General features: G+C 44.9%; 1 protein-coding gene across 3 annotated transcripts in view; it reads right to left on the reverse strand.

The window, feature by feature from the left end:
* The window catches only part of TMEM132B (transmembrane protein 132B), a 301506-nt gene that overhangs the window by 151581 nt on the left and 132795 nt on the right, over positions 1-17130 (reverse strand). The window lies entirely within an intron of this gene.

Below are 17130 nucleotides of genomic sequence, written 5' to 3' on the forward strand. Positions count from 1 at the left end.
ACTACTGCGTGCACACCCAAGCAAGCATGGGTGGGGGGGCACATACCCCCTGGATCTGTGCACGGGGCGCAGGCGGCCTGTCACTGCAGGCTTTGCCCCAGGTGCCAAACTTCATTGCTATGGCACTGAGCGATGCCTGCATTAACTCCCATATCATCGTCACTGCTGCTCACCCCACCACCATTACTCTGGATCCGACCTGGGGGCACATGATGCAAGTTGGACATTTCTGCAATAAATATATTTTATCTATTGTACATTTAAGGTAACATATGTATACTTATTTAGATGAGATGCATCTCTCGAACAGATATTTGACTAGAGGTGTCTAGGCACTACCACAGTGCAAACAGCAACCATTTAAAAAAAAAAAAAAAAAGCTGAGATCGGCTGGAGGAAGAGGATCACCACCAAGCCTCCAGAACAACAGAAAGACCCTAAGGACCCAATCTGTAATGGCTACACCCAAATGGAGACAGACTATATGAAAACCATCGCTTGCCAGTGTTGTGTGCAAATATAAGGTGAGAGAAAAGGCATAAGGAGTCTTGTGTGCTCTGGCAGAGGGAACAGGGGCAACCACAGTCCTTGCAGAGAGGGAGTAAATGAAGCTTAGTCTAGTGGTAATGCAAGATGAACAGACTACTACCCAGCTGGCAACGTGACATGGAGTTGGTTGACCTTGGCAGCTGTCCCTCTCATGCTGTCTCCCTATTAATCTGTTTTGAGGAATACAAATACATTCCTAACTACTCATGAATAAACCGTGGAAGCACCTGTCTATATGCATATTTTCCCCTACAGGTGCTTCCACCCTTTATCAATGAATCCTAATGAAAACTCTGCCACACAAAAACCAAGGGAGAACACGCTGTGTCCTTTCAAGAAGCGTGACAGTGCCTTCCTGTGCCCAAGAGGCCCTGAGCATGCCTGAAGCACAATGCCTCCAGGAGCTTCCAGCGGCTACTTCAAACTACAATTTAGTCCACAGCATCAAGAAACCCAGGAGTTTTTCCCTTCAGGAAAAAATACATTCGACAAGGAACCCGAGATGAAACACTGGAATCGCTCAGCAACTCTTCTCCATCCTCATTATAAGAGAAAGCGGCACTGTCTGCCGTTTAATCTGCATTTATGCATTTTAGCTTTCTACTAAAACCTGGATTTAACCCCTGCATCCTGGGTAAATCATAGAGCAGGACTCTCCCTGGACAATGGTGAAATGCACGGTATTTCAAGGCGCAAGACAAACTCCGGCATGGTTTAGTCCCTTGTAGGCAGTTAAGCCCATCAAAACATAAATTATCATTTGAGTGCAGTTGAGGAGAGTCTGGCCCTAATAGGGAGTGGGACTAAATCAGAATTACAGTAACGTTCCTTCAGATCCAAGTATGTGAACCTAGACACCAACTTATGAAATATGCTTGTAACCTAAAGCTAATGCATTCGATGATGACAAAAAAATTAAGGTTTACATGTATGGGATTTTTTTTTTTTTATTTACTCCACCTACATTTGGATCAATAGAGTATATGAGTAAGACCAGCAGCAGCATTTCCATAGCACTTCCCACCCCAGCACTCATTCCTGCCCAGGGCAGGGGGTCGGACTTGATGATCTAATAGGTCCCTTCTGACCCTACAACCATGAAACTATGACACTATGAAACAGTGAGGCTGAGAAAAAAAACTCATATTCCCCCAATTCCGATTTTTCTGCAGAAACTGCAAGTCCTGGTCAGACATGAAGCCGACATTGCAACCATAGGCAATGCACAACGGCTTACGGGAAGGCCCTCTTTTCTGTGTGGGGCGCTCCTGAACTGAGTCCACTTCCTCAGGTTTGGCCCAAAGGTTGCTCTTCCTCTTGGGACCACGCTTACATCCCTCTTGCCCTACATATCTAGGGCCTATGAGCACTCAAAGTAAATCAATTATTAAACAAGATTTCAGCATCCCACCATCAGAGCCAGTTTTTCCCAGGGTGTACTGGCTTTCGACTCCTTTAAAAATCACAACGGGAACAGGCAGACGCTGGGCACTTCTGACGGCACTTTTACACATGCTCTGGGGCTGGGGCTGGGGGTGGATGGCACTTTAATTAGCGCCCCTGCACTTCAAAACATCAGCAGGAGTACTTGAACTAAAGCTCGTTGACCAAGCTTTAGTCCAAGCACCCCCAACCGGCATTTTGAAGTTTATGGTCGCTGATACACGAGATGTGGGAGGCTGCTGGAGCATGGTAATTGCCACGCTCCAGCAGACTCAATTAATCGAATCTGCTCGAATGCACCGTAATTACAGTGTGGCGGAGCAGCCCCAAGCCCACATACAGGCACCTTGAAAGCCTGGCCTTGATCGCGGGTGCTGAGTGCTTGAAAACCCACTCTTGTCACCAAGTGCCAGAGCAGATATGCAATAAGGACCTTTGTCTACCCTTAGTGATTAGTCCCATTCAGAAAAGGCACCAGCTACAGATCTGCCTTATTATTTGTCTCGTCATTGGAAAGCCGCATAGCTACTGATGTAACAAATATAAAAGGCTTAAAGAACGGACTGCATTTCCCTGTCTCAGGAGGTGCTGGCAGGAAGAGAAGTGGGACATCGCTCAAAGTCAGTGACTCCAGCCTTGTCACATTTGGTAGCTGAACTCAAGATATATTACCTCCCAGGTGGGAACCTTGTATGTCGACTTTTAATCTAGAGTGAAATTTTACAACCCTTTTTACAACAAGGGTTTATAGTGGAAACATTGACAGAACCTTAATTAACAACACAAATGGCACCGTGATCTTCCAGGGGAATTTAACCCTAAACATTTGCTTGCACTCCAGCATAATCCCTGCCTCTTGTTAATGCTGGAGCAACTAAAGATTTCAGGAGGAGACTTTCACTCAGGCAAAACACCCGCTGGAGCCTGACCAAAGGCTAATTAAAATCATGGGGTTGTTGGCAAAGACCTTGCCCAGTCATCACAGATGTGAGCGCTTTAACTGATTCAGAAGCTTTGTGACAGATGTTAAGCGTGGGACCTAAGGTAGCAGGGGAGGGGGAAGAAGGTAGTGGGCTACATTTGCATTTCAAAGAGAAACCTGTGAAGGCCATGAGACTGGAATACGGGAGAAGAGATGGAGACACTGAATGCATGACAGTTGTGCTGGGTATGTGATAAATGAGGGGTGTGAAAAGCATGGTCAAGGCACCCAACAGAGAAAAGAAGGTGCAGATTCACCTATAAAAACCCAGGCAAAGATGAGGCTTGTGGGATCTCCTCATCACCTAAGATGGCATGCAAATCCCTTAGAAAGACTTTGTGGTTACAAGACGACACTCTGCCCTCAGGATTACATAAGACCTATGCAAGGCTTTCTATTATTTTTTTTTTACTTATTACATTGCATTTAAGTTCGCCTAAGTTGTATGTGGTGTCACTGTGTCTTATTGGGCCATGTCATAAGTCAGTGGTTCCCAACCTTTTTTTATACTGCGGACCGGCATTTTCACTCAAAGAATTTTGGCAGACCAGGTATAGAAATAGCTAATTTACATATTTAAATGTAATGTACATATTTAAATTTAATTTTTACATGGGAGGGGGTTGCAAGGATCAGATCGGGTTGGAGCTACGCAGCCGTGGGCAGCGGGGACCCTGCAGGGGAGGGGGCTGCACAGGCAGTGGGCCGGGCCGGGAAGAAGGAGCTCCTCTGCCTTCCCTAGGAGCAAGCAGCGGAGCCACCTCCCTACCCTCTGCCCCACACATTTCCCTGCCCGCATCCCCCTGCTTCCAGCCGTGGGTAAGGCTGGGAGGTCCTGCCCAGCCCAGTGTGGGCCCCAGTACCAGCTGTGCAGGCAACACCTTGCCAGGCACAGCCATGGAAGTGGGAGTGGGATAGGATGCATGGAGCCAGCTGCCTCCCTCCCGGGGCTGCCCCGCTGCCCAGCTTTAACCCCGCACATGACTGCGGGCGGCAGAAGCCTCTCACCCAGGCGGACAGACCAGGGTCAGAGCTGGGGTGGGCAGGCAGGAGCCGGCAGCCAAGAGTGGGCAGGGAGCTCTACAACCATGACCTGGCAGCCAACCCTTCACGGCACGGTACTGGGTCATGGGCTGGTGGTTGGAAACCTCCATCTCGGGCAGAGTTTTTCTATTGTTCTTTATTGCATGCTTCAAATTGCAAATTGCTGTGCTCAATAAATGCTCTCTTCAGAGCACAGCCTATTCTTGTTCAAGCATTTATAAATTCAGTGCCACTATCTAAAGTCTAACATTAGGACTGGTAACAGGGTGATTAACCCTCCTAAGTTCAAATAGGAAGGAGTCGCAAACTGCTAAACTGGATGGAGGAGTTAAACACCATTGTGGCTTCATCTCCCTCCTCTTTCCATCAAAGAGGTCACACATATAAAGTCTATAATCCATGCACAGGCCACAGAAAAGGAAGTGAAAAGAGACAGGGGCATGGCCAGGCAAATGCCTCTTGCTCCACTTTCCCCCCCAGTCCAGAAGCGTCCACTCAGAAGTGTGCAGACATGCTCTTGAGAAACCAGTGCCAGGCAGAAAAGCAGAGATAAGATGCCTCTTTCCCCCTGCTGCTCCCATCGAATTCAGGATGACTGACTGGCATACTGGGAGATGACTCTTAAACATGACAATTTAACCCTCCGGAGTGCAGAATGGGGCTCTTAGCTTATCCAAGTGGCTATAGAAAAAACTCATCTCACCCTAGGGTGTTGGTCAGGATGAACACTGCAAATGCTGCAGTCAAGCTTCTGCAGCGAAGCTCGTCCCACTGCTTATTTGCTACTTCCTCGCATAGCCTGAGAGCACCTCTCACATTACCACCGTCCTGTGTAAGAGGGGAGGACTGTTACACCATTTTTTAAATGAGGAATTGAGGCCGAGAAGGATGAAGCGGTGTATACAAGGTCACAGAGTCCACAACAGAAGAAGGAACTGCACCCTGAGCGCTTGGGTCCTCGGGCAGCGGCTTCGCTTCCTCTTTGAGATGCTAGAAAAAAAAATATTCAGGACCAGGAAATAGAAAAGCTGGGAGGGGCTGGAGGGATCCACAGCTTATTTGCGATCCAGAGATAAATCAATATATTCAGATAAGGTCCCTATTTACTGGTAATATGCCCCTTGACTCCTGAATTTACACTGCTCCCCAGTTGCTCATTTTCTAAGCAGCACTGCCGTACATCTCTTATTTATGGCCTGGCTGTGCTGTTCTTTGCTCTCCAATCTACAATAGGGTTAAAAGATGCTATTGAGATATAGCTCATAAAGAATCGCTGTGCAGTACCTCATGTCTAGAAAGTGTTGTCAGTGACACAAAGAAAGATTGCGCTTCGGTTCCATTTACACAATCTGTAACGCACGCTTCCGGATCTGCCATGTATGTCCCTGGGCATTACCGAGAAAATAGGATGCTCGACCTGGATATATATTTTCAAAATGGTGATTGAAAGCCAAAATAAATTGAATGTCAGCGTTTAGAGACCGAGAAACTGTACCCAGAGCTGCTTTGAACAACTGCGGAGGAATCCTTTTTACAGCGAGTTTGGCATTCTGCAGCACTCGCATGACATAACTAATGTTACTTAAAGTCTGCTGGGGACAAGGATGGAGCATAATAGCTACAAGTTAAATTAGATTAAATTGGATTCTTTCCCTCCCACCCCCTCCCATAACATGATGAATGAATGTCCCAATCCCTCTTATAGGTAAAGTGGAAAAATCAGCCCCTCATTGAAATGGCAAGACTTTGCAACTGTGACACAATTGGGCTGTGTTTCCATGCCATCTGAATTAAACAGCACTGGAATTGCTACATGAATCCCATGCTGCCCACTGATCGGTGATGTGGTTTTTATTTATTGGAGAAGACACTTGTGCACACCGAGGCAAAGTTATTTGCTGGCCCTAAATCATCCACACGGCGACAATTTAGGTAAACCTGTAGACTTATCAAGAGGGGATTGAGGATTGAATATGGAACAAAATGGCTGAATAAGCCAGAAGAACAAGAGGGAAGATAGATTTAATAGCTAGGGCTTGAGAAAAAGCAACACATTTTACCAAATAAAAGAATAAATCTTGCTTCTGTGGTTCCCAAGGGCACTATACTTTCAGAACTGGAGGCATTCCAGCCAGAAAGACCAGCCTGCCTCCCTGGTAAGACTGTGCCCAGCCCGGCCAGAAGGAGCTAGGCAATTACAGGCTATTTGTGCCTTGGAAAAATCCCCCCATTTGTGGCCCTTCATACATAGCCAAAAGAGCACCAGCCAAGTGGAGCCTAAGGACTGCTCAGGGCTTATGCCATGACCAACACTAGCCCACCATATGTGGGCAGAGACGCAAGAGGCAATGCCAACGGCACAGAAGCCGCTCGCTCCACATCAACCAGCAAAGTCCGCCGTTACAAATGGATGCAGACACTGCTCCCCCTTGAAGGGTAACGCACTTGGGTCGGTGCCAAGCATGGATTTTTTTAGCTCAGCAGAATAAAACCAAACCAAAACGCACAATGTTTTGTTTCAGCTCAACACCGGAGCGACGGTCTCGTTCTTCTGCCAACGTCAAAACTCAAACCAAAAACCCTTCCATGTTGAATGAAACATTTCTTCCAACCTGATGTAAAATGACGGATTTTTGTTGGTTTCTTCTTTATTCCTGTTTTTATTTTTTAATGAAACGAGGGCAAATTTATTCCATAATAATACTTGTTGAAAATGCAGAAATCAAATGGGTAGCCTTTTCAACAGACCTTCCATTTTTAACCAAAATTATTCACCAAAATGGACCTGACCTTGCAAATTGGTTCAGCTGACCCAAACTGCCTGTTTTTCAATGAATAAACTGTTCGTCTGAAATACCGTGCCCTGCTCCAGGCTCCCAGATCATCCAAGAGCTTTGCAAAAAGCCTCCTGGATCTCATTGGAACTATTCATATGCTTCAAGTGAAGCATGCATTTTCCTAGACCTTGGAATCTTATTATATGATGGTAAGGACTCTTATTTATATGGCTGATTTTCTACTACACTACATAAACAGCAGCAGCAGCAGGTAAATAACGGTGATGTTAAATTTTATTCAATTCCAAAAGGGTACAAACTATGCCTAGCCCTGCTATCATTTCCTTACCATTAACTTGTACTGAATGCTTCATAAAGCTTTATTGCAAGGAATGCATTTGGAGTTTAAAGCATGATGTAATCCATCAGCAGTAGCCAGTGGCTACGCTCCGTGCATTTTTGGGGACGGGAAAGGAACTGTTGCATTTCCTTAGTCTTCTCCATGAGAAGCAGTAACCCATATGTTCGCCACATTAGAAAGATGCTTAATGCATGTCCTGGGCAAATAATAGACTTTGGAGAATCAGAAACAAACAGAACTGTTGCCCAAAGAGGGTGCTTATCTCTATTTGGGAAAAAAAAAATTAAGCAGCTGTTTACTGTAAATTAAAAAGATATCTATCAAATCTGATGCTTATGATAATATAAAGCTATTCCTGAATTTTAATTATTAGGAAGAACTGGTCTCCTGTGTCTTGTTCATTTCACAGAGCTGAAAAAAAATGTTAACAGCCTTCTAATTATATCAGTTTTCCCTATAAAAAAAAAACAAACCACTGGTTCACATTTATTACTCTGTCTAGGGAAACGATGGATCATCTTGCTATTCACTTAATGCTTTTAATTTACATATCAAAAATACTAATAAGTATAATGTTATTAGATCACATTCCCTTTAGTCCCCAACACAAGAAAAACAGCCTGTTTTGTTTTGGCTATCACAATATTAATTTATTTTTTCTATGGCAGGGTTTTTGATAAGGGCGTTTATCAGAGATTTGGCTGTATTAAGCTTATTAGGCTATTCCTCTCATTAAATCAAAATGCTGAGAGAGAACTTGTTTCATTAGAATCAAACAATGGCATTGCCCCTCCCTGCCCCCACCATTTTGGATTCATTAACATTTTTAATAGAGGAGTTCATTATGAGTTTTCTTGAACAGGTGCCACAATCTGAGAGCACCGATTTCTTCAAACGCCAGCAGATTGTTTTAGTATTACCTTGTAGTCGACCGTCATTATGTCTGTTGGTAACCAAAGCTGAAGCGGTTTGTAGTCTATTTTACAATCTCTAAGATTTTTTCTGTTGGGATGGTTTTTAGTTAGGGACAATCCTGCCTTGAGAAGGCAGCTGGACTAATGAACTGAGGTCCCTTCCAACCCTACTGTCCTATGATGCTAAGATTTGCCACGAAGGACTAGAGTGCTCGCTGCACTCCATGCTCCAAGTAAAACACGATTGCCATAGGAAAGGTAATTTTGCATACAGGACACTGACATGACTACCTAAAATGTGACCAAGTCTTAGCCATTCACCACTGCTTTTCTCTGCCCACACCCTAGGCCAAGTCAGAAAGACAACCTTCTTTTTTTTTTTTTTAATCTACCTGAACATTTTGGAACAGGTATGCCATTTCGTGCTGTTGAACAACCTCCCTCAAGGACACAGACAGGGACAATATTAGATCCTCTAAAACCCTCCTGTGTTGATCCTTCCATTTAAAAAACATTCAAGTTCCTGCATCCTTTGCTATAAGCTGGGGTAACGGCCAAATCCTAGCAAGTCTAGCAAATAACCTAAAAACACATCATACAATCCTGTGACTACTACACACAACTCCTAACATGCTTCACAACTATGCAGGAGAACTTCACACATTTACCCAAATAACCTCGTCTGCCTATGTCCTTAGACAAACACAGCTACAACCAACACCCCTGGCCAAGTGAAGGGCTTCCTTCAGCTTGTTTTGGCAAAAATCTTGGGTCCAGATCGGCATTTACATGAAGGCTCTTTTCCAGTGCACAGAGCATGCAGAGAAGCCTGGATATAGCAGCATCACAACTCTGGGGCTTCCAGCTGATGGCTAGAAAATGATATTTAGAGATTTGCTTCTAGGAATTGGTTTCCAGGTAAAGTAGCTATTGCATTAGCACAATGGTCCAGGGCAACGTCAAGGGTTAATTGGTTTCTAAAAGCCTATTTGTGACAAAGTTTCCTTCAAGGCCCACTGTGTCTGTAGCCAGCATAGAGAGGCTGGAAAATTGAAGATATGTACCGCACTGTTCCATAACAAAAGATTGGCACCAGGTCACAGTGACCAACTGAGAGCCATAGGTGACTGGTGGGGAGGGGGCACGTGCCAAGCGTGACAGGGCCGACCTCTGATGCTGCTGATGCCAGCGGCTTCTGCGGGTGCTCGCCAGCCCCATTCCCACCACCGCCACCGGTTTCTGTGGGTGCCCCCCCAGACTCAGGAGGCACCAGTTGCCCATGTGCAGAGCCCTGGGGATTTCCAGTTTTGGTGGACAGACCAAATTAGGAGGCCAAGGCATGCCAAAATGAAGACACCGGTAAATGACCAAATTAAGATGCATGCATGTGATGGGTTTGGGAAACAAAGGGATATGCTGACAGAACAGAATAGGAACAGTATGACAACCACAGGGCAACCAATCAATGGTACCCAGAGATGAAGAGTTATCAGGAAGAGAAAGAATACAAAAGGAGGGATTTCAGAGCAGCAGAGGTTCCCCGAGGGGGGAACCTGAGACCACCATGGACAGAGGGCAAACCACCAGCCCATCTCAACCACCCCACTGGTGGGTGGGCCTCGGCCCTCAACCTCCAGGCTGCTGACATCTAACATTCAAGAACGAACCACAGGGTGATTCATGAAAGTACATGCCAAATGTACTTTCCCTCTGTGACAACTCTAGGACTCGTAGATATATAATTGGGGAGAGGAGGAGCGGGGGGGCTAGGGGAGGAGATTTTATTTGCTTTGCCTGCATTATTCTTATCTGCTATCCCTGTGTATCAATAAAATTTGCCTATTATTGAATGGAGAAGTCGTGGTCAGTCTGAGGGTTTGGGTCTACCCGGAGCAAGGTATCTGGGTCATAAATCCAATGCCAACACCAGTGAGGGCCATTTTAATGGCAGCTTCAACACCACCCTTCTGAGTTTGGCACATGCAAGGGGGACGGTGTAAATAGTGCTTGAGAACAGCCCTTTCGAGAAAGTAAGGGGACACAGCGTAGACACACCCATCATGCAAATGAAATGTGAGCTACTTGCATAAGAGTGGGAACTATGTTTCTGAATTAGACACTTCACCTTCCTTGTAGGGCAAGACACAGGCTAGGAGAAGCCAAAACATGTACGTCTTACCCACACAGCATCCATGCTAATCTGAATGCGTTCAGACAATGAGTTCATTCCAATACCAACATTTCTCCTAGGACCACTGTTTTCTCCCCAACCATGCTCTTTTCTTCTTCCCTGCCTTCCCACAGAGTTGAAATTAGTCTGTAACCAGCATTTCCTAACTAATTCATATCTTCTTGAAACAAATTTCTTCTCATAGCCAAGCAGACATTAGCTGCGGTAACAAAGCAGCAGCTCATATGCAAAGTTTGCTTGTTTGCACTATAATGTCCTGGGTTTTGCTTCCAAGCCAAAACATCCATATGGCCCCTGGAAAAGATGTCAAGTCAAAAACTTAAGTTTTCTCTATTAGAAAGAGTAAGTCAGGACTGATGAAGACAGCACAGCAAATACTTGGCCACGGGGAAGTTTATGTTTTTTCACTCTGCCACACACCACAGCTTCTCAGAGCAACAGAGCGTAGATCCTTCTTGTCACTCCTGAAATGCAGCTCCAACCAACAGATGTAACGAAGATTCTCTACCTGCTGCTAGCAGCATGGAGGCTATGACACAAAGCAAAGCAGTTTGGAGTCCATCCAACAAAGCAACACACATACGTGCACACGAACTGGCCAACTCATCACAATATTTAAACAGCACAGTACCTTCTATCTGGGACAGTCCCAGAGAATATGCTTCCCTAGCTACTCATACATCATGCATACCAGTTTATACTCATAGAAGAGATGGTTTTCTCACTGGGATCACAGGGGTCATGGCCAGATCAGGAGTAGGTTTGAATTTACATACAATACTGTTGATATCTCACAAGCTATTCTAGTCAGATAAACTTTCTCCTCAAATAAACTTTCTTAGGGCCCCCTGATCCATGAAGATTTTTGCTTTATAAGGAGAGGCTGGGGCTACCCTATATATCCTTTTATTTTATTCCGCTCATAATCCTTGAATCAAAGCAAGACATACTTGATGGAGAGAAGGGAATGATTATTATTTCAGTTTGGGGTTTGCATTTGAGCAGGAGAATACAACAGCCAGAAGCAACAGCAATTTTTATGCAGGGTAAGCAAATCCGCCAGCCCCTATAGAGCGTACTCAGAGCATATGTTCAGTGCAGCAGCAAGATCAACAGTGCACTGGTTACACATTGAAACAGTAGGAAGGTAGGAGATGGTGGTAAGAGGCCTCTCTAACTCCACTGCCACTGTCTGAGTTTATTATACTTAAACTTTTTATGGATCATCACTTCTGTGACTCTCAATGTGCAGCTTGTAGATCATGAGAACAGGCAATGTTCTGGGTACGCTGTGGAGTCCTGGTGAGAAACAAGCTGGCTTATCTGCTTCTGCTGCTGAAAAGGCTGTTTCAGGCCTGCAATTTTATTCATACTTCCTAATCTAAATGTTATCTGTGTTTTCAGCCCTGCAGTTGCTTGTATTTGCAACTCAGCTCCGCTGAATACTGATGCCCTGCCTGCCTTGGCAAAGCTCCTCTGTACACAACCCATGGCAACCCTGACAAAAATACTGGCACTCAACTCACTGTTCTTATCTTGTTGATTCAGGAGTCACCTACAAAAGGTAATTCATCTCCAAATTAACTTCTGCATTGATACAGAGTTGCACTAAGAAACGGTTTTGAGGTGCGCTCAGTGAACTAAAAAAAATGGCGTCAGGTCCACCAAACAAACCGTTTTCTTTCATGTCCAGAGGGGCATTGCTTGTTTTCAAAATTAAATGTAAGCTAAATTTTGAAAACCAAAGGATCATTGCAAAATGAACCCCCTCCCTCCTTGCTTTGTTTTTAAAAGGTCTATAAAACGTTTTGGACTGTTTCATCTTTTTTTTTTTTTTTTGGATCAGTCTAATTGAGGACAGACAGCACCAACCTATTTTTCAATTAAGCTATTTATCTGAAGAGAATAGGTACCAGGTGTATGAGCATCCGTGGGTTAAATCTGAGGAAATGAAAGCTTGGATAGGTAGGAGGGGCTCCAAAGTTAGAGCTTGCATCATACATTTATTTCAGGGCTGGGCAAAATGTGGCCCGGGGGCCGGATGCGGCCCGCCAGGCCATTCTATCCGCCCCCAGGGCCCCTAAAAAATTTAGAAAATATTAATCTGCCCTGGGCTACCTGTCATGCAGCCTTCAATGGCTTGCCAAAACTCAGTAAGCGGCCCTCTGCCCAAAATTATCACCCGCCCTTGATTTATTTCCTTTTTGCCCTGACTCATAATACCCCACCGTATTTTTTAAGATATCAGTGATTTCGCTTCCAGGCCAAATTTCATGAGCACCAAGGGAATGAAAGGGGTTTCTGTCAGTCCATCAAATTTTGAAGTGAACAAAAACTTTCTAGCTTTGAACAATTTTTGACAGTTCGATATAACCAGAGCAGTAATTGAATTTTGAGCCCACAAAACCGAATCACACAAACAGCAGTCGGGCCAGGGCTCAGAAGCGAATAGCCCCATTGTGAAAAAAAGGAGAGCCCTCGAGTATCTTATAAATGTAAGTTGTCAGGATGCCGGTGTCGCCTCTCTCCTGAGAACAGAGCCTCCATCACGTCAGCGCTCCTTAATTCATAATTGAGCCAGAGAGGACATTTTAGTGCTTGAACTGACATCACCCTCTCTTTCACCTACTGATTGGGTTTCACCCGTCTTCATTCAACAACTTGACAAGATCACACTTACGCTGGTGCAACTACGAGCTAACAGTGTTCTCACCGCCACCTTGTTAACATGATTGAATTGGAAGAACGATCTCAGCCACAAAGTTGACTGAAGAACTGCCAGCTCGTATTACCAGACACTTAATTACATCTAAACAGAAAAAGCTGCGAACAAGCTAAATTTCCATGCTAATGTAAAGCCCATTATCTTTTATCACAATAAGCACTTCATGTTGCATGACATCACTGGCATGACATATCCCCTGATCCATCCCACTGCCTATTCAAGCTAAATATTGCCATCATGCTATTTGTTCAGTGGGGCTATAGAACGGGACAGCAGCACCCAAAAATAAGGACTGGCACAGAAAACAGTGAAACCTCATTTGCTGTCCGTCACAGTACAAGACCAAAGAAGCAGCCAATTAAATTGAAAGGCAGTAATATTTGAAAATAATTTAATATTTTGGTTTTTCTTTCAACACAACACACGATTCATTCGTTTCCCAAACTTGCTGTTTCAAGACCTTGTTGAGATCAGGAACTCAGCAGGATTAAAAAAACGTGCCAGCTACTCATTCCTATCACGGGAATGTTATTTCCTAAAGGTCTATTCAAGGGTCTTGTGTAGCTTCCTCCAAGGCATCCGTCTCTGACCGCAGTCAGTACATCTAAACTAGATGGCACTCGGGTTTATCCCTGTAGGGTAGAGTTGAAAGCACGGTGGTGGGACAGAGCCTTAAAGGTGAGGATGGCAGGCTTCGAGTGACCAAGCATCTGCAGAGAAGGCAAAGAATTCAAGAAGGAGGTAGCTGCTATCAGTGCAAAGGGGTGGAGAGTAGTCCCCCTCCACAGGATACAAGTAAGTCGTTGCCTTAAATAGGAGCCTTCCTGTTCCTTCAGTGTGGAAGAAGGATCCAAACCAGGGTACAGGATGCTTGGAGCTATGGGAGAGATGCATGACGTTGGAAACATCATGTTGCAGAGACAGAGAAAGGAAGAACTGCGATGCAGGGAGGCTCGGGAAAAGGAGCAGTTGTAGCAGTAGTTAGGAAGGACATGTTTTGCATGAGACGCATTAAAAACTAGGGGCTTCCTCTGCCCGCGCTAAACTGATAAAAGCGTTGTCAATGAATTCAAGGGAAATAGGCACTGGCCTTAAAGCTGCATTGTCCTGTGCTGTCAGGAAAATTAGGGCTATCTACATTAAACACACAAAAAAAAGCAGTTTAGGTGCATCATTATTCCTCCTCTTTTTCTTCTCCCTCCAAAATCTGTCATCTGGAATGGGGGCTACAGACTGCACATGGTCAGGTAGAGAAACACAGATTTCTCAGCAATGGCCGATGCCTGATTGCAGGCCTTTACTGTTTCAATTACATCAAAAGCCAGAACAAAAGGGATGTCAGTGACACAAGAGCTGAGCCAAACGCATCTAGCTTTCCAGGGCATAATTGTACCATCAAGTGCCTTGTTGGTCTGTGACTTTTGGAAACAAAAAATAATTCACTGACATACGTTGGAAAGGTTCCTTGTCATTGGCATGCAACTCATTTAAAAAGGATGATTTAAAACAAAAGAAACATTATCCAATATTACAAGTAACTGTTGGTGAGACTCATTAATGCGACGCACTGAAGCTAAAATCGCTGCAATTCTATTTCATAGCTAAACTACTGTAATTAAACCATAGCTCCTCTGTGTTATTTAGCAAAGTAAATAATTACACCATGCCCTTGAGGTTTATTGTTAATTTGCAGCATCAGGCAGAAACTGTTGCTGTCATTTCTAAAACTCCATTTTATGTCCCCATATACCTACTGCCTTTTATTTACAGTCCCCTCTTGCAACTGTACAGGAACGAGTGTTAAAACCATGGCTCCGACACCTCAAATCGCATATTCCAGATTGTAAATATAAATCAGTAAAATATACTTATATTCTCTAGGGGTTTTTTTAATCACCCATCAAAATGTCAGACCATATAGCTAAGCCATAAATAGTCCGCTTGGGAAACGGTGTTTTATTGAAAGGTTAGGCAGTAAGGTACCCAGAGTTTACTCTCTCACTGCCATTTGACATTTTTTTTTTATTTTTTGTCTAGGCATGGAAATGCCAGCACAGGAAGAGATCATCACTTCCAACAGGACTGTTGCTTTGAGAAACAATGTTCTACTACTGTTTTAGGCCGTGTGTAGACGAAACGAGAGGCGTTTGTGCACGACACTTTAAAATGGGCTAAATGCTTTTGGATTGCTTTAATGGTGTTGGTGTTTGCACACCTCAGCAGCATATTGCGCATTAATTCCAGCTGAAGTAGGAAATTTGGCAGCATAATGCATCTTAAATGACTTGGTGTGCAGCAAACTACGCATACTCCTTTGAGTTTGCTGCCCCTACAGCTGCGAAGCGAAGCACCGGGCTCCGTGCAGCTCAGGGGCTCTGTAGGAAGCCCTGTAGGCAGCCTGGCAGCAGCCCAGGAAAGCAGGCTTTGCCCAAGAAAAGCGGTGAGCCTCATCCCCCCCGCCCCAGAGCCTACCTGCCTGCCTGAGCTGCACAGGGGACTGGTGCTTCCCTCCGCGGCTGCGGTTTGCCCCAGAACTGCCCGAGCCGGATGCCTGCGGGCAGGTGCCGCTTGGGGGGCACCGCTGCTGCGGAGGGAAGCACCAGCACCCCACTGCAGCCCAGGGACCACTCTGCCCATCAGCAGCTCACCCTCCCCTCCCCGCTGGAGAGGCAGGTAAGTCAGAGGGGTGTGTGCACGACATGGGTGTCTAATCAGCCCTAAATAAAAGCAGTGTTTTTTAAAACCCACCACCTCAATGTAGGGCCCCCGTTTCATCTACACACACCCTTACTCATGTTTCACCAGAGTCCTTGCCCTAGAGTTCCCGGGCAGCAAGGACTGCTTTCCACAAACGTGAATTACACTTAGAGCACGTCTACACGTGCTCTTTAATGCGCATTAACCTATTTTAATGCGCATTACAGCATAGCACAAAAGTGTTCTTTAGCTAATGCCTATCAAACTAGGCTATTGCTTCTTTTTCTAGTACTTCACAACGCCTGTGCTGCAGGGCTGCTCCAACGCACTGTAATTACGGCGCATTGGAGTAGTCTCGATTAATCACGTCTGCTGGAGCGTTGTAATTGCCACGCTCCAGTCAGCTTCCACATCTTGTGTATTAGCATCCCTGCTTTTTGAAATGGCAGCAGTCACTCTAATTGAAGTGCTGCTTTAATGGTAGCAGCCAGTCTAATGGCAGCAGCTGCTCTAATTAAAGGCCACCCCCAGAGCACGTGTAGAAGTGCCCAAAGGAGGTGACTAGATTTAATGCACGTTACCTAAAGCACATTAATGAACATGTAGGCACAACCCTAATGAGAAAGCAGTCTTTGAGAACAGGTACATTTAAGGACTGGGTTAGCAGAGCAGGGAGAAGGGTGTGGAGTAAGGATAAGTGGGAGAGGGGAAGTTTCATTCAAAAGCATTGCAACTACTTCTGTGCCAGGGAAGAAAAAAGACTTTAATAACCTGAGGTAAGTGTATTTCTTTTCTCTTCCTAATCATGAATGTTAAGAGGCTTGGGATGTAACCATATGTACGGACTGGTATCTCCATTCTGATTCACAGAACAGCACTTCCACGCAATGTTTGTCAAAGAAATTGTAATCGTAAGCAGAACAGGGAGGTGGGGGGAAAGCATGTCAAAATAATTTCATAGCACAAAACAAGGGGGAAAACAAAAATCGCTGCTTCATGGGATGAAAGCAACATTAAAGTAGCCAAAAATGTATTTCCAGGCCTCCAAAATGTAGTAAAAGATCCCACCCTGTTTATTCCCACACATCGGTGACTCTCAGTTCCTAGTGTTTTTAGCCAAGATGGTCCAACTTGAGTGCCTGTAGTAAAGCACCTAAATAACAGAGGCTTAATCATTTTTGGAGACACTTAGAACACGCATTCCACAATTTCAGAAAAACGGTGTTTTATATACAGATCTGCACCTAGTGATAGCCATTGCCCTTCGCTCCTAGAGCCAGAGATGCAATCTGGTTCATTTTCAGGCTCCCTTTAACGACTTAAAGTGGACAAACCCTTTCCCACACAACTGCTTATGTTCTTGCTTTTACCTTACTAACAAGTCCTCTGCAGCAGAGTGAGAGAGGCCCAATGACCATGCTTCAGCTCCTAGGTTCAAATCAGCAGG

Source organism: Alligator sinensis, unplaced genomic scaffold (genome assembly GCF_000455745.1).
Source record: "Alligator sinensis unplaced genomic scaffold, ASM45574v1 scaffold628_2, whole genome shotgun sequence".
NCBI lineage: Eukaryota > Metazoa > Chordata > Crocodylia > Alligatoridae > Alligator > Alligator sinensis.